This window comes from Stylophora pistillata, chromosome 10 (assembly GCF_964205215.1).
Source record: "Stylophora pistillata chromosome 10, jaStyPist1.2, whole genome shotgun sequence".
NCBI lineage: Eukaryota > Metazoa > Cnidaria > Anthozoa > Scleractinia > Pocilloporidae > Stylophora > Stylophora pistillata.
The window spans coordinates 2,505,401-2,526,395 of record NC_142528.1 but is presented as its reverse complement, the minus strand read 5'-3'; the positions used below and the strand labels follow the sequence as shown (position 1 = coordinate 2,526,395).

At 39.2% G+C, this 20,995-nt stretch overlaps 1 protein-coding gene, 1 long non-coding RNA gene and 1 pseudogene across 2 annotated transcripts in view; all 3 read right to left on the bottom strand.

Moving 5' to 3' along the window:
* The window catches only part of LOC111341723 (sorting nexin-14), a 79,587-nt gene that overhangs the window by 1,901 nt on the left and 56,691 nt on the right, over positions 1–20,995 (bottom strand). The gene's annotated exons all lie outside the window — the stretch shown is intronic.
* Positions 57–1,926, bottom strand: LOC148721334 (uncharacterized). The gene is made up of 4 exons (XR_015992684.1): positions 1,870–1,926; positions 1,455–1,504; positions 1,165–1,275; positions 57–351 (listed from the first exon to the last, which is right to left on the bottom strand). It is a non-coding gene; the product is annotated as an uncharacterized LOC148721334 (long non-coding RNA).
* On the bottom strand, positions 10,601–11,696 carry LOC148721333 (adenosine receptor A2b-like; annotated as a pseudogene).

The following is a 20,995-nucleotide window of genomic DNA, read 5'->3' as shown; positions in this document are numbered from 1 at the left end:
GAGAGCGTAGAAACATTGGTTGAAAAAGATGGAAATCATAGGAAGAAGAGAACACCTCTCCGATCAAAACATAAAGTCAAGTAAACAGGGTCAAAGTCGCTGAGGGATAAACTATTTAGTGCAACAACCTGCTGATGAAAAGGATGACACATTTGTTGGGTAAAAGTAAATTCTGTCTTCGTTGATTTTGTGATGGAAAATGCTCTGATTGTTCTAGAATACCTAGAGGTTCTACGACGAAAAAGAGGAACTTTGATTTCGGAATAGCGGCAATTGTACATGATGTATATTTACAGCATACGCACCTTCTTCTGCATCAGCTCTTTCCACGGATATAATAAACATACATTTCTGCAAAGCAAAGAAACCTTTTATGTCATGTATGAAAGTCTATTACTGCTCTCAGTTACAGTAATCGAGAGCAAGCGAACACACCACAGTTAACACTAGTTTAAGGATTCACTCTACTGTCTTTGAACACGGTCACCATTCCTATCACTAGACTGATCCAACAGAATTTTAAAGGGTTTACGATATCCTTATATAATAATATTTTACTTAATGTACATAATTCTTGATGTAGGTTGTAATTTTTTATTGAATATTTTGTTGTGGGCTTCCTGGAAAGTAGGCTGATAGTTTCTAAAGAAACTATTTGGGACTGTGTCGGTGGGGGTAACGAAATAATTTTGGGTTGTGTGTGCTTTTAAAGGCAGAAATTTTCTGCCTTTAAAAGCACACACAACCCACAATTCCTCTATTCGCTCCGACGAAGGGCTAACGCTTGAAATGTCAGCTTTTGTAATCGTTACGATAGCGAATTTACCATTTAACTTTTGTTGATATATCCAAATTATTTCCTGGAAAGTAGCTTGTAGCTAAGTGTGGTGCTACATTAAATAAAGAACTACTACTACTACTACTACTACTACTACTACTACTACTACTACTACTACTAAATGTTAAGGTTATTTCCTCCTCACTTTAACCTGCAATGGTAGCCTATCCCTGACGTTCAACTAGTAAAACGAAACGCGAAAGCAAAGGGCGCGATGGTAGCGAAGGAGTGAAAAAAACCGGGAAGGTTTGGGTCGGGTCGTGTACTTAATCTCAAGACCCGACCCAATCTTCCCGGTTTTTACTTGAAGTAAAATGACCAATCACCTGTTTAGTTTCCATGATCACGTGAGGAATCGTTATCTTTCACAAGCTGAGGTCACGCGTCTCCTTTTCTTCCACTTCTTCATTTTCTTCTTGACTTTCCCAGTCACAATCCTACAAACAAATGAATAAAAATTCGTTTTCGAGCTTTTGCAAATCACGAATTGATTTCAGGATCGACATCGATGATCATGATTCAATTGCTCTGTGATCCTTTCACTGTTCACCTACATTCAAACAATTCCAAATCGTTTACACTACTAAGTTAGTTGGTGAAAGTTGTAGAGTGTTACCGGAGGTGTGTCTGGGATATCACACGGGTCCTCTTCATACGGTGAGTCATCTGGAGCGTAAAACAAATGAAATGAGGTAAAAACTTCAAAGGATTTTCACTCACCACATAATTGGTTGCTGACTTTTCACTATCTTTAGCGAATGTACTAGCGCAAGTACTTGTAGATATCAACTGAAAAAATTTTCCCTACAACTTATAGGGAACTTGTAACTTTAATGATGAAAGAGAGATTCCATCGCTGCTCCGTAAAACTGTAGTCAAGAGCTTTTGTTGCCCAGAAAATTTTCAATTAAAGTAAAATATGGCAAAACGGGTACATCTGCTGTAATTTACTGCGTATGGCACGTTGACTGCTGCTTCAAATACTTTTCAGTCTTGCTGGGAGCACACAAATCAACTTCACCGTTACTTACCTTTGTTTGGATTCATTACTTTATCTTTCAACTTTCCAGCTAACCTTGAAAACTCTGTCAAAGGTCAAACTTTTTCTTTGAAGCCCTGCAACAAATGGAAAAGATCAAGAACCCAGGAAAGTACGGATAGGGCCACGTGCTCGAATTTAGTGAGCGTCATTTGTTAACTATGATATAGTCAAGCAATGAAAATAAAAAAGGAAGGGATTAAGGAAGTTTCTTTATTTTTTTTTTACTTTGAAGTCGGTTTGTTCAAAGGTTTGGCTGGCAATCGGCTTCCACACAATAGCGCTAATACTTTCTTTTTACTATAGAAGAGGAGGTTAAAGCCAGGTTAACCCCTGTTTACCTGAAAGACTTGCCTCAAGATAAGAATAACTATATGCCTATCTTGGTCCTACCAGTTATTTCTAAACCTCTTGAAAGAGCTTATACAGATTATATGAATATGTACAACTTTTTTGCAACTCTTACTTCAAAATAACTCTTCTGTGCTCAGCACACTTTGTAAAGCCCATTTGTTTTACAACAAAGAATTAAAGACTTTAGAGAGGGTAAAACTGTGAAATGGCTGATGTTGTCAAATAAGTGGTACAACAGTTGATCCCCCTATTCCAAAGCAACAATGTATTTTAACACATATTTCCAATTTTTTTTCTGAAACAGTAATTATCAGGAAACTCTTCTATAGCACATCAATTTTCAGAGTGACATGAGTAATTCTTCAGAATTTCACCAAAATCGGTTCCAAAGTAAAAAATATGAGCCTCAAACATGCCAATTTTTAGATAGCAGGCACTTTCCCTCTCCCTCCTCCAGCGATACAATCTTCTGAAAAAAATTCATAACATGGCATTGCAATAGTCTGAAAGTGAACTTAGATGTTATTGATATCTTTTTGAAAAGTATAAAGAACTATGGAAGGGATTCATAGGGTTCTTTGATTCCAGTGAGAACTAAATCTGAGGCAATGTTAAGTGTTTGACAGAAAAAGAACGAAAGTTAGGAAAACAAAACGATGAAGAGGAACGGTGGGAAGAGTCCTCTCACTCATATTCTTACCCAGGGCTGTGACTAAAAGTGGGACGGGGACGTGCGACGCGGGGACGTGGGACGCGGGGGCTTGGGACGCGGGGACGTGGGACGTGGGATCGCAGACGTGGGGACGTAGGACGTTGGACGCAGGGACGTGAGGACGTGAGGACGTGAGGACGTGGGACGCGGGAACGTGGGACGCGGGGACGCGGGACTCGGGGACGTGGGACCCCGGGACGTGGGACGCGGGGATGTGATGAACAAACAACACCTGATTTTTGCGCTGAATTTGCAAAAGTATAATTTTCGGTGGTCTCGGGAAAGGTATTTTTTTATGTTGGAGAGCTTGTCAGTAGCAGCCGATGATTTCCAGCGTCCATGGTTCGGCCGGATATGTTTGTTTTCCTATTTGACCGCAAGAACTCTGGACAGCCCTGGAGGATTTTCCCTGTAAGTATCCATTGTTTCTTGTTGATCCTACAACATCCGTGCCTTATCCTTGCAAATTTCGTTCCCGTCCCTGAGTCCCACGTCCCTGCGTCCCACGTCGTCACGTCCCACTTCCTCGCGTCCCACGTCCTCACGTATTACGTCCTCGCGTCCCATGTCCCCACGTCCACGCGTCCCATGTCCCCACGTCCCATGTCCCCGCGTCCCATGTCACCGAGTCCCATGTCCCTACGTCCCTACGTCCCACTTCCCACGTCCCGTCCCACTTTTAGTCACAGCCCTTACCAAGGATAGCTCGCTTTCTCTTGCGCAACGTCTTCGAACACGTGACCATGTGATTCCCCCCGAAACAGTAGTGATTCCTTACCGTATCTGTGCTACTGCCATATCATCCTAAGAAAAAGATACAGAGTAGGCGTAAGGCCGATGGGAAACACTTGTCTCTCCAAGCCCCCATGCAAACTATTTTATCAGTCTTGCTTTGCTACGTTTTCTCTTATTTCGGGTGCAAATGAACATCATCAGCTTTCAAGCTCTCAAGCTCTCAGACAATGGGCTTATCGACAGGGGTACTCTATCGAGCTCCTGCTTGTTCATCTCACGGAAACATGGAGAAAAGCAGTTGACTCTGGTTCCATAGTGGCTGTTGCCTTTGTAGACTTTCGCAAAGCGTTTGATAGTGTATCGCACCAGGTCTTGTTGGAGAAATTACGCTCAAATTTTGGCATTTGTGATCAAGCACTGGGTTGGATTACAGATTATTTAATTGGGAGAAAGCAGTACACAGTTGATAATGGAAATATCTCTGACACTTTTCCCATATCCGTCGGTATACCACGGGGATCAGTGCTCGGCCCTACACTGTTCTCTTTGTTTGTCATCGATCTACCCACCAAGTGTGAAATCAGGCTCCGTCTACTTATTCGCTGATGATATTACGATCTACTGTATCAAACAAACGGCAGATGAAGCGGTAGTTCAATTGGATAAAGCTTTAGATGAGCTGTACCAATGGTGTATTTTAAATCGCCTTACCCCACATCCGCAAAAAAGCGAAGCCATGTTAATTTCCAAAACCAAAATTACGGGGCCAGTGGCGCCAATCCACATATAAAAGTACCGATGCCATAAAGTGGGTTAACAAGTCTCGTCCAGGCTACTGGGTATAACAGTCGATGATAAACTCTCCTGGGTATCGCATATGTTGCATCTCAAGAAGACTTTCGCAAAGAGCTATATCTAATTGGGAGATTGAGGTCCCTGCCGAAGGACGTTCTTATTAACTTTTATTTCAGAGTCATATTACCATCAGTAACTTACGGCCTCGTTCTGTGGGGGGTCGTGTTTTAATGCAGATCTCTTCGACTCATTGGAACGATTGCACTGTAGGGCGGCGAGGATAATTTTTAATTTACTTAAGGACATGAGATCGTTGGACGTGTTAAGACAAGCTGATTGGCGTCCATTGAGCTCTAGTTATAAGTTATTTCTGTTAAAGCTAATGTACAAAGCATTTCATGATAGGCTCCCGCTAGGGCTATCCGAAAAGACTATTTTTAAAGCACTGTATTCTGATAACTGGCCCTCCCATTTAAATTTGCAAGTCGTTAAACCCGTTAGGCATCTCCGTTCCAGTGTTGCTCCAAAGCTTTATGTTCCATTTGTACAGGGCACCTTTCAGCATTCAGCAGCCATGATTTTTAACGAATTGCCAGCAAATATAAGGAATTGCACAGATTTTAAAGAATACTGCAGGCTCTTCAAGGCGTTCTTGAAGGCGCGCGCTTTGTCTTCCTTGTAAAGATATAGAAACAACCACCACCAACAACCAATATATTCTGCATATTTACTTTCCTGTATAGTTTTTATTACAATTTAGCTAGTCATTATAAATTAGTTTTAATATTAAATTTCAGTATCGTAGGCCTTCACAGATGAAGAGCCACACCTTTTTATGTGGATATACTGTGAATAAACCGTTATTATTATTATGATTATTATTATTATTATTAAAATATTATGACGAAACGCTCTACAGGTTACTCTACGAGCGTCAGACTCCTTAGCGGTGCCACGTTTCAGCTCTATTTATGGTAAAAACTCTATTGCTTATAGAGGCCTTGTATTATGGAAACTATTCCCAATAAAAGTTATCAAAACCTGAAGAAGAAAACCCGTTCAATTGATATTTTTAGAGTTGACTTTCAAAGAGACCTCTACAACAACCACAAATTTTAGATGTAAAGATTTCCATTACTTTAGGTTACATCATAGCTTCTACCAATTTAATTTTTAGATAGTTTGATATTGTTACTTATTATTTATATATTTTGTTCTTAGGTTTAGTATTTATGCACGACCCCATAAGCTGCATAGCTTTTATTACTATCGCGCTAAAATAAAGGTTGTCTGTCTGTCATTAGGGAACTTAAGCAGTCACGACGGCAACGCCACGGAAGACGTCGATTAAAAAATGAGTTTCTACTTTTAGTTGGAATTTCGAAAATGGCTGCATGTGTTTACCGTCTCATAGGGCGCCTGACCTCAAACTCAACATAACGCATAAATGTAGCGTTGAGTTCCAAATGTAAATTTAAATAATTTCCCGCCGCGGTTTCGGTTCGCAGACGACGCAAATTTTGGTGATTTCACGTTGCTGTTTTGCATACGACGGCTAAGAAATGTACAAAGTTTTAAAACGCACCTGCCGGGTTATTGTTCTGCCAGTTAGATCTATTGTTTTTCCACGATCTCGTTGCCGTCGCCGTCGTGACTGCTTAAGTTCCCTTTTCTGTTAAACGACGTTAGGGGTAGATTGAATGAAAACTTAAATATGGCCTGAACCAGTCAAGGGTGTTGGTAGAAATACCAATCTCTTCGCGCAAACGATCGATCAAAACATCAGGATTCACCGTATCAACAGCAGAAGGGATCTCTTGAGAATTCATGTTGGTGAAAATGTCATTCAGTACTTTGAAACGCCATAGGATGACTGCAAGGCGGGGTATATCGAGTTTGCCACCATTTGCGCATGCGTCTGGTCGAAGACAATTTTCTCCTTCAATTTAGACACATACTGTAAATTGCTTATGGGTCGGTGGTTCTTATACAGTAGATCCAGCTCAGGCCTTTTTTTAGCAGTCGATCGATAAGAGCGCATTTCCAAGCATCAACAAACACACCAGAATCCAGCGATAGACTTATCATTTTGGTGATCACTGGAAGCAGCATGTAAATACATTCTAAACTAATTAAGACCAAGTATGTCGGCATTGGATCGAGACCACAACTTTTCTTGTCACCGGCTTTCGAATTGTGAAGATGTTTGGTAAACCACGTGACACATCACTGAGCTTAAAGTGAATATTTATTGTAGTACCTCATAAAAACGTTCTTCATGAAAACAAATTGACTTAAACGACCCACTAGAACTTTTATTAGTCTTGATAATTTTTTTCCTGCACAACTTTCTCTAAAGCAAAATCAGGAAAAGTAAAAACTAACAAGAATAGTAACGAAGCCCAATTCATGACTCATGTATTCCTCAGTAAGGCAGAGTAATGTATTGATGCACTTGTTTGTAACACATCGTTTTTCGTTTTGATAATCTACTCTTCTGACTTACAAAACATATTTCGCGAAATTTCCCTGATCGAATGCCGAATGTCTCTTATTCTCCAGCAGTAAACAACTGGATTAAGAGATGAATTTATCATGTACATTACTGTTAGAGAGTAAAGAAAAAATGATTGTGCCCAGCAATAGTAGTTTTATCTCCAAGTATTTTGGCAACAAGCCTACAGTATACTGGCGAATAGCGGAGGAAAAAAACTAAATATACATTAAATACACTAACTGCAGATCTTCTCAGTTTTATAGCATTCTCTAGTTCACCATTCTGTCCTACTTGTTGAACTTGTAAAGCGTGAATTTGGTTTTTGTGGTGTCTTACCGCAAAATACAGCCTAAAACTTACAACCGTTATGAAAATAATACAGGAGGGTTTAAGCAAAGCACGACGGCGACGGAAACGAGAACGTGGAAAAACAAAGATCTAATCGGCAGAACAATAGCTCAGTTGCATTTTAAAACTTATTATATTTCTTAGCCGGCGTCCTTTGCAAAACAACAAAGTGAAATCACCAAAATTTGCGTCGTCTGCGAACCGGAACAGCGACGGTAAATTATTTTAATTTTCATTTGGAACTCAACGCTACTTATATACGTTATGTTGAGGTTGAGTTGTGGCGCTCTATGAGATGGTAAACACATGCAGCCATTTTCGAAATTTTAATTACAAGTAGAAATTCATTTTTTAATTGACGTCTTCCTTGGCGTTGCTGTCCTGACTGCTTAAGGTCCCTATTGACTGTCAAGTTGGATGAAGTAGAAGCGCGTCCAATCTCTTACATTTCGAAGTGAGTTAAAATTCAGAAAACCGAGCGTCTAAATGAGAAAGTGTGCAGTAAAGAAACTTTCCGCTGGCTCTCAATCAAATAGTTTGATCTTAGCAAATGAACCGCTGGTCAAAATGCTATCTCAATACATCCGCGGTGTTTAACACATGGTAATCTTGTGCATTAAATGCAAATCCATCACCCGTTCTCTCGAAAAGTAGAAAATCACACAGGTATTTTGCTTCCTTCCCTTTTGCTGGAATGTTTGTTTACTTCTTTTATTAAGAAGAAAAGTGTTTATTTTTATAGAAAAACTTTTAACTTTAAAATATAAGTGACGTTGGTATTCAGAATAATTTGCAAATAATTTTTCTGGTTAGTCGAGTTTTCGACACAAGCAAATATTTCTGTGAAATAAACAACAAGTATATCGTTGTGATATCGTTCACTTGTGGCTTTGGAGCTTCTGAATTGTTTTCCTCTTCACAGGACACAATAAGTATCTTCAAATATGGAACATTCTAGTAAAATAATTAATTTTAGAAGCAACCTTTCAACGTCCTTAAGGTATCACACTACCTGTGACGTTTGGTATTCAGAATAATTTGCAAAGTTAGGTTACTAACTAAGTCGCGCTCCTCAAAATTCTATTTAAAAGTATTGAGGGAATGCATGTAAAAGTTAAATCTACAAAAAATAAATAAATATTTTGAAAGCGCGCTGTAGCGGATGAAACTTCACCATCTTTCCAGCGTTTTGTGATGACGTTATAGTTTATGAATTTCAGATGGTCATATATTCTCATCCAAGTATATCTCTATTAGCTAGCATTAAATTAGCTATATGGAGAGTTATCGGAATCACGAATAGAAGATCTCGTATATACAATTTAACAGGCATTCCAGTTTTATAAAAACGATTTTAGGCATTATGGCTGATTCAGCTTGTCAGGGGCATGGACACACGCGTTCAATTTGATTTGTATCACTCCTGATATGTCACATGAAATTTTGAACAAATTTCGATGCTTACCGACGGAACGGTTTAACAGAGTATGAGCTGAGCGAATAACAGTTTAGCAATATATGGTAATGTTTTATGCCCAAGCCAAGCCAGATGTCTTAAGCTACTGATAGGAGCTTGATATATATCTTATTAACCACGTGCGAGGGCCGTACTGGGAGAATATCGGCCCGAGGTCTTGACAGTACGGACCGAGCGCAGCGATGTCCATACAAAAAAGACCGAGGGCCGATATTCTTCCAGTACGGTCCCGAGCACGCTTGGTTAATTAGAGATTTCTTATACGACTGAAGTTCAAAGGGACACAAGTGCGGTATCATTCGGGACCATTCGGGACAGTGCCCGGTCCAATACTGAGAGAATATTGACCGGCAATAGAGCATTTTGATTGGTTGATTTTAGTTATTGGCCCTCTGACTGCCCAAGTCGTGTAATAAAGTGGGTTACAACTTGGGTTATGAATAAATTCAAAGCGACAGTGTGCCGATTAGTAAGTTTCTAACTAAACTGGTGAGATCCAATGAATTCCCGTTCTAGTCTGTTTTTTTCTTTTAATATCGTCCCACGCTTCGGGTGCAAACATTTATATTCATAAAAGATTTGAAATGAGACTGACTTAGATGAAGAGTAAATGAGAAATAATGCCACGTTAGCCAATGAGCAGCGCTGAAGGCAGACCTTGAGGCCTTATGAATTCATATCGGATAATTTTATTCTTCTAATTTATCCACAGTGTCTTTGACCCGAACCCCTTCTTTAAACTGAATCACAAAATGAAGAGAAATTTGAATCAAACAATTACTTATAAAATATGAACCATCACAAAAATAGACAGCAGAATGGTTTGCAATTTTCTAGATTTAGAAATATCGAGTCAGTTGAATTGAAAACTTAAGTTTTTTCAGAACAGCTTGTGCTGTCAGAATAAAAATAAACAACAAATGACAAACTTTTTGCTCTGACTCATCGGTTCGCGCAGAGCCCTTTAAGTGATAAATTTCTTGTGGTTCCTTTATTCAATTTCGTGCAGTGTTATCAACACGGGGTTCCACCAAAGTTAGAACCCAAAGTATACGTAGAGCCAAAGAGTCGCGCTAAATTCACAAAATTTCCCACTTGTGTTCGAGAGAAGTTCCGCTCACGCTGGTTTAACAATCTTGGACTGCAAAACATTCGCTCAAATCGGACTTTATTCTTCACAATTCAACTTTGTACTGTCTACGATCTATCCATCTCAAGGTTACAAAAATGCTGCATTTATTAGCTAAGGAAGTCCTTACCCAAATGCGTAATTCCTGGTGAGAGACAAAGCTTGATCAATTTCTAGAAGAATTAATGTGCACTAATTTCCTATCACACGTCAGTTTATTCAACAATCATATCGTGCTGCTAATCCATATGTGGCTAACGCCTTAGAAGTACCTGATATAATGCAACATTGTTTAATTTTATGCCGCTACGCTTCCTGTTACTTTCTTCAAATCTGTTTTTTAGCGGGAGCGAAATTACGGCTTACTTCATAAACAGACGAAAATATGATCATGATAAAGCAAGGAAATCAATTTTGAGCGTACAAACGCTTCACGTGCGCAACATTCGTATCTTAATGTTTGAGGGTTTCATTCTCTTTTTTTTTTTTTTTTAGTAAGGCCCTCTCAGTACATTTTATTATAATTATAAAAATGAGTTATTCAAGGGAGAGGTGTATTTTAAACGAACATTTGAGTTTTTTTCATCTTTGACTATCTTTTACTCTTTGTTACGAGCGACTTTCATTGCACTGTAACCGAATTGAGAATAAAAAAAGAGAAAAACCTCCTGGGAAAATTAAATAATAAGAAGAAATAAGTGGACTGGTATAGGCAATATACAATATTCCATGTCGCTTATCCACATTTTAGCCTTGCAATTATATTTTGCATTAGGTCCTTTACAGAGTGTCGAACGTCGCTCATTCTCCAGCAGTAGATAATTGGATTCAGAGATGAATTTACAAACATTAGGGTGCGACAGTAAAGAGAAAAATCGTTGTACCAATTTGAATTGAACTCAAAGAATTGCTTGGCAAGAAGAGAACAAAAAAAAAAGGCAAATAACAAACTAAAAAAACAAAATATACATAAAATATGTTAACGGCGGATTTCCTCAGCCTGATGGTATTTGCTAATTCACCATTCCGTGCGGCTTGCTGTACTTGTGAAGCCTGAATCTGGTTTGCATGGAGTCTTACTGCAAAGTAAAGTCTGAAGCTTGTAACAGTTACAAAAATGAAGCAAAGACTCCAAAGGATGATTTTGATGTTGACTAATTTTGATCGATCATCATTGATGATCCAAGCGCAAACCAATGAAAGAATAGCACTGAGAACCCATGCTAAGATTACCAGACCAACAACGAGTTTGTGTGTCACAAGTTCTCGATATCTGAGGTGGAGATGAATAGCTAGGAATCTGTCCAGACTCAGTGCCGTGATGGCAACGAACGAAACGTTAACGAATGGAAATTGGATGGCCCATAAAATATATGTAACACGGGAACCCGCTAACTCAAATGCAATTGACAACGGCTGAGCTACTAAACCAACAGCGAGATCAGAAACGGCAAGATTCAGCAGCAATATTTTGAAAGGTTCTGGTAAAGAGGAAGTTTTCCGTATGGCTTGAATTGTTAGGCTGTTGAAAACGATCGTTACCAGTGCTGAAAGGGCGTTCAAGACGACATTAATGAAAAACGTTGAACCACGTGTGAGTTCATTAGCTGCCATTTTGCCACGAGGGAAGTTACAATTATCGATAGTTGGTCGTTTATGTGAAAAGTTCAATTCCACGCGGTTTTATTCAAGCTGAAAGCTTGTCAATTTGAAGATGCATGCAAATATTTAGTCTAAATCAAGCCAGATGTCTTGAGCTGCTTTGAGAGGAGACATGCAAAATGAAGAGCTGACAGCATAGGATATGAATCAGTGCCCTAAATAAAGTACTAATATTCAATGTATTTCTAATCTACTCGATGTTTTATTGTGATATCATTCCTGGTTTCGATTTTGAGTCTTTATTCTCACGAAAGATTGGCAACGAGACTGAGACAAGGTAAAAATAAACGAAAAAAGGAGGCAACAAAGACCGTCATTGATAGAAAATGAGTATGAAATGGAAAAGTAAAAAATTGAGGAGCTCATGCTATGGGTATCAAGTTAAAACTAAGTGTAAAGAATAATAGCTTCTGGCTTTCAGACATATACCAGACTAAAACATTACGACTTAAGACTGAGGAGGTTCTACTAATCATCAAAACGTGGACGATGTTGTCCAACATACGGATGTCATAATCAGACAGATGAGTGATATTCTCCTATTCAATAACCAAACTCTTTGCATAAAAGCCATTCTAAGCTGAGTTACGTCTTTTTCTTTTCATTTGTAACAGAAGGCTGCTTTGTTGTCAGAGTAAAAATAGAACAATTACTTAACAACTCTTTATTGCTCGTCATGAACAACTCTTCATAAGTTAAAAAAAAAAACCTATGGAAGTCACGTCCATTTTCTTTCCTTTGCTAAATTCATCTTGAACAATTTTCGCTAGGCAACTTGGGAAACGGCGGGAGTGACAGGGAAGGGAAGATTCTGGTTGTTGAGTCAAGGTAAATTCACCAGATGCCCCTATGAGGCTCTGTAATAGTCCTATGACCCCCCTTCGCTCATTGGCATTGGCAGTAAATTTTTAGTCAGTATTCTATAGTTCCCCTTTATACTTTGTTGGTAACGAACGATCTCCCTCCGTTTTCCCTGAAAAACCATGGGATCCCCTGGGAATTTCTCATTCTCTAGGGCAGCAAATAAGGACTGGCCCATTGGGATTAAGGAGTTTTAGCTCCCAAGCTTTATTAACCAAATGACCATAGCTGCTTGGGCACCAGATTGGGTCTTGACATCTAAGAAGAGTCAATCTTAAGTTTGAGGGCGCCCGTTAACCGGCATTCAATTTCAGTTATTTTGAATAATCACTTTACATTTATCAGTTTCAATTCCATATCATAGTCTGGGAGCAAATGTCATAAAATAAGGTCCCGTGTGAAGTTCGTGCTGAAAGCAAGCACCTAGTGTAAAAGTGTTCATTAGGTCCTACTAAACATGAAAAGTTTTGGTGCCAGCTTTGCCACTTGCTGAGACCGCTTTTAAGGGGGGTTACATTCTGAACTACGAAATCTTCCGTGAAAACGAGGCTAAAATAGATAAATAAATAGTAATAAATAATAATTTAGCAATGGACATTCCACTTGGTAGTTCTTCCTTGTCCTTTGTTTCCAGATCGAATTGGAATTTGGAATGTTGGTTTTTGCTAAAACACATAAATCCTCTTAACTTTGTTAATAACGGACGAAAATACACCAGACTTGCTCATTCATCACAAACGGCTGTGATGAATGAGAAAACGAAGAAAGATCTTGTTAATAAGAGTGAAGAAGGGAGAAAGCTATTCAGTTCTTTTGTACAAGAAAGGATCAAGACAGGAAAGATCAACCTCTGGGCTCCTGTAAGGAAGCGCAATCTTCTTACCTGGAAAACGAGTGCTAAGGTCATCAAAGACAAAGGTAAAGACACGATCATCGAGTTAAAGGAGGACAGAAATCTGTTTGCTCGTTTGGCGATGGTGTGCAAGAGCCGCCCAGAAATTGAAATCCAAGAGGCTGTTGGTTTATAATAGTTCACTGTCTTTGTTTGCACGAGATGGTACCATGTTGCATTGTTCTTGCAAGGATGCCCTTATGCATATCCTACAGATGGCAGATGGCCCTAGTACTAATACACAAGAAATCATCGTAGGACTCAAAGTCACGATTGTTGATGGAATGGCCGAAGTCCAATCACTTGACAAGCCAGAATGGATCAAGAACTGTAGAGACTTGGCTGAACATTTCACGAATCGCTTGCTTGTAAAGTATAATGATTTACAAGAGCTACACATAATCTTCGACAGATATGATGTACCATTCTCACTGAAATCAGCAACACCAGTAAAACGACAAGGTGGCCATGCTCCCATTTATTATCGCATCACTGACTCTACCCAAATCGCCAAGGTGCCGATGAAGAAGCTTCTTGCCCATTCAAAGACCAAGGGCGAACTTACTATGTTTCTCGCAAAGAATGTGAAGGATAATGCTAATGGGAGACAAGTCGTTGTGGCATGGGGAAAGGAATGTGAGGCAACGCCCAGAGACGTTAGGCATTTACGAAGTACACAAGAAGAAGCCGACACGAAGATTATTTTATATGCTCTGGATGCCTCTGCTCAAGGTGCTACCCAACTCTCGATATATTCTCCTGACACTGATGTTCTTGTTTTGGCTCTCCGATGGTATCCAGATTTGTGCTCGAACTCTTGCTTTGTTACTGGGACCGGCAGTAGTCGTAGAGTTATCAACTTGAAGTCAATCGCAGACGCCCTTGGGCCCACTAAGACGGCTGCGCTGCCAGCATCTCATGCGTTGACCGGAGCATATGTTACTAGGAGTTTCTCTGGAAAGGGAATAGCCACTTATTGGGATGAGTTTGATAACGGCAGCACTCCTATCGTGCAAGCTCTTGCTAACCTCGGTTGTGGGGAACAGCCAGATGACGGCACAAGAAGTGGAGTGGAACAGCTGGTTTGTCGGATGTACCAAACAAAGACAGACATCAAAACTGTCAAAGCCCTCAGATGGTCCCTCTTTAAGAAAAATCAAGCTGAGTCTGAGAGGTTGCCGCCCACACAAGCTGCTCTCCATCAAGCCATACTGAGAGCGCACTACCAGCTTCTTGTTTGGAACAACGATCAAGTAGCAAACGCAGTGTTACCCTCACCAGAAGGCTATGGATGGCAAGATGAAGATGGAAAGTGGATACCAGTCATGAAAAATCTTCCACCAGCTCCAGAGGCAATTATACAGCTTGTCCGATGCAAGTGCGCCAAGTCCCGTTGCTCTAACAACCGTTGTCAGTGTCAAAAAGCCGGACTTGTCTGTACTGATCTCTGTCTGTGCTCTGAAGATTGCCAGAACGAGTGTGCTGAGAGTGATGATGAGTATGATAAGGACGACGTCAAACAGGAACTTCCATTGGAATGGACAACTGAACAATGTATATAGATATTCAGTAAGACTTTTATGACTGTATATATAAAGTAGCAGTAGTCGCTATTATCATTTTCTGCCCTTGTTCCAATATACATGCGAAAATGAATACATGGAACCAGTATCATAAGTTGGCAAAATTATTGATTATGTGTACACGGTAGATTCTCAAATGGAGCCTCCGCAGTATTTCCTTTATCCGTCTCGTCCCTGTGCTATGGGCCATAGAACAATGATTAGTTGAAGTTTTTATATCTGAACTCGGATAACCAGATATGTTTCTGCCTAGTAGTTGTTAATACATTTGGCAAGACGAATGCCATCCTACACCTTGCTACCAAATATATCCAGCCTCGTTTCCATGTATGGGATCACGTGACACTACAAAGTAGCGCCAATCGATACAAGATGTCTAACTGACTAAGGTGAGCAAGTTTGGCATGATAAGGATTTTTTTGAACAAATTTTTGGAAAATTATGTGTTCCAGCTTCGCTTTCATGCGTAAGATCACGTGACCTATGTAAATTAGCATAAATCAACAGGGAGGATCATGCCCAATCATGTGAGCAAGTTTGGTGTATTTTCGTCCGTTATTAACAAAGTTAAGAGGATTTATGTGTTTTAGCAAAAACCAACTTTCCAAATTCCAATTCGAGCTGGAAACAGTGGACAAGGAAGAACTACCCAGTGGAATGTCCATCGCTAAATTATTATTTATTACTATTTATTTATTTATTTTAGCCTCGTTTTCACGCTGGATTTCATGGTTCAGAATTTAACCCCCCTTAAAAGCGGTCTGAGCAAGTGGCAAAGCTGGCACCAAAACTTTTCATGTTGAGTATGTCCCAATGAACACTTTTACACTAGGTGCTTGCTTTCAGCACGAACTTCACACGGGACCACATTTGCTCCCAGACTATCATCTCTTCGCGTCAATACTCCACTAAGTTTTACAAACTACGCAGCCTTCAATAAACTAAAGTTTGTATGTAAATCCTGTTTTGTCCAACCCGACAAAAAATTGTTTCATTGTCAGTTTTGCCTGCTTAGCTGTAAAGTTGATGCCAATCAAGAAATTAATGATTTATAATCTTCTGCACCAGCAATGTTGTTGCAGTCGAATAATTTTGTTTGGAATAAGGCATAAACTTGCGTCCGTGAACTAGTTTCTTTTCAAAGGGAGGGTGGCTAAAATCGCTATACACAATCACTGAATATATACAAAAGACTGCAGGGTCGCCGGGTACTTTGCTAAATTTTCCAAAACGCACCCTGTAAGGAGGCAACAAATGTATATGAATTCTGAGCGAAGTATAAAATTATACTTAAGTTACTAAGACATTTTTAATCTTTCCAAACTCAATTTAGTAGGCTTAAAAGTCACTGTTACATATTATGAAGCAAAATCTAAAAAACTTAGGAATTCAAATGTCGTAGACCCATGAATGGAAAGCCGAGTCAGTTCTGTAAAATTTTTCGATCTTGCTCATCCGTAATTCTGACATGAAAATATCTGTCGCAGTATGCTAATGATAGAATGCCGAATGTCTTTCATTCTCCAGCAGTGAATAATTGGATTCAATGACGAATTTACAAACATTAGTGTCTGAGAGAAAAAATAAAAATGATATGATGCTGTGCTGCTGAAGCGATGTAGCCCAAAATTTAACCGGACAACAAGACTAGAATATATCGGCATGTAACAAACTATGAATACAAAATATAAATAGAATACGCTGACTGCAGATTTTCTCAGCTTCCTAGCATCCTCCATTCACCATTCGGTGCTGCTTGTTGAACTCAGTTCAACAAGCTGTAAGGCTTGAATTTGGTTTTTATGGCCTTTTGCTGCAAAATACAATCTGCAACTTATAATTGTTATGCAAATAAAAAACAAATACTCCAAATTACGAGGACTACAACTTTAACGTGAATCCAATTCTAGGAAACTACTGAAAAAAAAAAAATCTAACAACCACGGTAAAATCACCGCACCAGCGACACACCTGTACTTCACAAGCTCCTAATATCTGGGATGAAGTTGAACAAGCAAGAATCTGTCCACGCTCAGGGCCATGACACCGAGGAACGATGTGTTAGAAAGTGCATGCAAATTTCCATCCAACAACTTGAGAGTAAATAGGCCATAGTACCTTGAAATCTTCAATGCAATAAATAATGGCTGGGCTATTAAACCAACAGCAAAATCAGAGACAGCAAGACTTAGCAGTAATATTTTTAAAAGCTTCGGTAACGATGACAAAGTCTTTCTCGTGAGGTGACTTGTTAAGTTGTTCAAAATGATGGCTATCGGGACTGATAATGCGTTCAAGACAAGATTAACGATGCTTTCACTCGTCAAGTTGACTGTTCTTTCTTGCATTTCTATTCTGTACTATGTCAAACACTGTTCTGTGTTGGTGGCGAAGAGCGCTTAGTGATGAACCGCGACCACCCGACGGGGAGCTACGGATAACTTAATCTTTGTTCACGAAAGGCCGGTGATCAAAATTCTGTATCAATAAGATCCGCACTAGTCCTAGTTATCTCAAAATGTTTTAATCAAAATTCGCAAAAAGCATTCGCGTCCTTTTTCTTGAATTAAAAACAAATTCTGAAATTTAAGTAAAAGAGTTTTGAATTTCCTATTTTTCATGAAACGAGCCTCTACTTTACATATTGGGATTGTTTAATATGCCAATGCATAGTGGGGGCAGCGAGACTCACAACTCAGGTTTCAAAACGGGTTTCTAGAATCAAATTAAGATTATTTATTTAAACAGTGACCTGAGGGGATGACAGTCTGGGAAATTTGTTCCAATGAAGTGTGTCAGATGATCATACGTCACTCAGAAAATGAAAGGGTTATTTTTTTCATTTTGTTTTCGTGAAAAATTGAAATGAGACCGTAACCTTACTGTAGTCCCAAGTTTCTAAGTACCAACTGATTTCGCTTCAAGAAAAAATATCTTTGTTTCAACGTAAAGATCTGAAGCATTAATACCTCCTCTGCCTTGTGGAAATGACGCAAAAGAACTTGATTACGTACTTTAATCATTTCCGTCAAGAAAAACAAAAACAAAAAGTTATATGGAGAATTGTCAGCGTAGCGTAACTGTTCTGGACATTTTTGAAAACACAACGGCTACAGGAAAAAGAATGAAACCAGTTCTAAAACGCTTGGGTATCAACCAATTAACCGATAAGCCGCTATTGAAAGAACTTCCGTGACTATCGCGTAGGAAATTAACTCTGAACTCCCATTCACTTGAATTAATGGCAACGCACTCACGATTAAAGTGTGCCTCAGAGTTTGGTCTAGCTTGACCAATAGGAACACAGTACAACTTTAAGAAGATCGACTTTCGGCTACAGGTGTGCGGAAAAACCTGCGAGGCACTGAAAACTTAAGCGATATTGATTATTCAGAATTCATCGGTGGTTCTCCGAAAGGCTAAGCCCCATTTACTCCACTTTGATAATAACTTCAGACTCAGATTTTCATCATGAAAAACGGTTTATTTTAAGGAATATTTGGATTGAGGCGCGGTGAGAAAAAAAAAACTTTACACCATATACGCTTTGCATGAAGTATGTCAGTGTCAGTTAAAGAAAAGTAATCACCTATGAGGCTTCAAATATGCTATCTTCATTTTCTACTGAACGTGCAAAGGTTTTATCAAACACTCAGATCCGAACACAACGAAGATTGTCACATAAACCCACTTTTAATGTTTTTTTTTTTTAATGGCATATTGAGCATCAGTAACCCACAAATTTAGCTGACAAAATCCGATCACAACCAGAAGGGTACAGATAAGATTCTTATTGGAGCACTTATTAAAATTAAGATTTTTATGTATTTATGTGTCTTATGATAGAACAAAATAATTTGGATATATCAATAAAGTTGAAGTGGTAAATTGGCCACCGTAACGATTACAAAAGCTGACGTTTCGAGCGTTAGCCCTTCTTCGGAGCGAATTGAGGAATTGTGGGCTGTGTGTACTTTTAAAGGCAGAGAATGGAGCTACGTTATTGGTGGGAACATGGCAACGAGAAAAACAAGAATAAATCAGAGGAATGAAAAGCGTTCGTTGATCCCTGTGGGATTTAGACTGCCGGTTTGAAGGATGAGGTTTTGTTCAAGATTTTTACGGCTTTCCGTGCTACCTAAGTGTAAGGAAAGACCGCAGATTGCCATGTGTTGCTTAGAATGATTAGGTAAATTAAAATGTCTAGCAACTGGTTTCGATGTGTCCTTGTCATTCCTTTCCCCGTCTAGAAGATGTTTTCGGAATCGATCACCTAGTCTTCTGCCTGTTTCGCCGATATTTTTTTGCAATAAGTGTAAGTTATGCAATAGATTACATTGGCGGAGGTGCACGTGAAGTGATCGGTGATCTTAATGTATCGTTTAGGTTCCGATATTTTATCAGTGTTGTGAATGAAAGGGCACGTTTTAGTCCGACAGTCAGTCGCCAGTCAGTAGCCATTAACTCAATCAGTCAGTCAGCCAGTCAGTCAATAAGTCAGTCAGCCAGTCAGGTATCAGTGAGTGAGTCAGCCAGTATAAGACAACCGGTCCATTAGCCAGTCGCCAGTCAGCTAGCCAGTCAGGCACCAGTCTATTAACCAGTTAGTCAATAGTCCGTCAGCAAGGCAGTCAACCAGTCAGTCAAGGACTTTGAAAGGAGCCGGTAAGGATGAAGTTGTCCTTATCGCGTGAAGTCTTGGACTTGATGGCGGTGAAGGATTTGAAGGCGTTCAAGACGAGATTAACGATGTACGAGACTTCCATTCTGTGGTCGTAAGGAAAACTGCTGTGAGCGTTGCCACAGCGATGCTTACAGTAAACTGTCTCCAGCACCGTTCACGGGCTGATGAACATGGCCCGCTTTAATGATGAACAGCTGCTCACAGAAATTATTCTTAAGAATTCGTTTTGTTTGCTTGATACTAAAATTAGCGCACCTTTTTATCTGCTGATACCACGTCAAGTCGATGTCTTTTTTTCTATCTTCACAAAGTCAAGGTCAACAGAAGTTTTTGTAATTTTTCCATCGCTGATATCTTGTAATATTTCAATGACTGTTTTTCTTCTTTCTTTTTTGAGTGAAGTTTGTCAAATTCAATTTGTAAAATACGTGCCGGATTTTCATTATATTTCATTAGCATAGCGGCGAGGTGAAAACCGAATTTAGACTTCAGAGTCGGAATCAAATATTGGACTGAAATTTTCGAAAGTTAGGAATGCATTCAACTGTCTTTTTTATGTTATTTTCATGAGTTTGTGGGAAAACTTAATCATGAGAAAAAGAGAATAATTCTGAACTATTTTATTTTCCCTAAAATCATATTATTCATGGCAGCCGATTGTGAGTACTAGTAAATTCAATCAAGGGCGGGTTCACCTGCCCTTCTTAAAATTAGCTTTTTCCAATGAATAAACAATCGCCGCCCGAAACCCATCAAGAAAGCTTTAGTAAAGAGTGTACTGAGAGAAAAAGTGCACTTTGGCTTAATTCAACGACTATACTTTTATTTCATTCTCTTTGTATATCTGTATGAGTGGCCAAAGACGAGGAAGAAAACTTTCAAACTCATAATTATTATTTCTGCTTTAATTAAGTTTAGATAAGATCTTTATTGACTTGGAAAAAATAAAAGAAACACGTCCAGAGACAAAACGTCTGAACTTACAATTTTCTACATATATCAATTCATTATGTATATACAAGACTAAGTGGCTACACAAGTTCGAAAAGACATCTATTAAAAAAAGCAACGTTTAAAACGTTCGGTTCTAACTAGCGGCAGGATGTAATTATGTCCCCTTTTCCTGAGGCTCTTAGCTCTCTGAGCTGGTAAAAGTTCATGTAATGGTTTAAGTTTGCTCCATTAAAGGCATTTCTCGGAAGAGGAACCTGTTGTGACGTTTTTAACATAATGTATGTTTTGGTTCATTGACATCTCTGTCGATTGCAGTATAAAAGTCCTTTTTTCTTCTCAGTCCTATTGCAAGTGAACTGAGCATATATTTAAGAGAATACATTTTTATGTTTTCGTAGTGATAACAAGAAAGTCTATTATCTGGATGAAATTAAT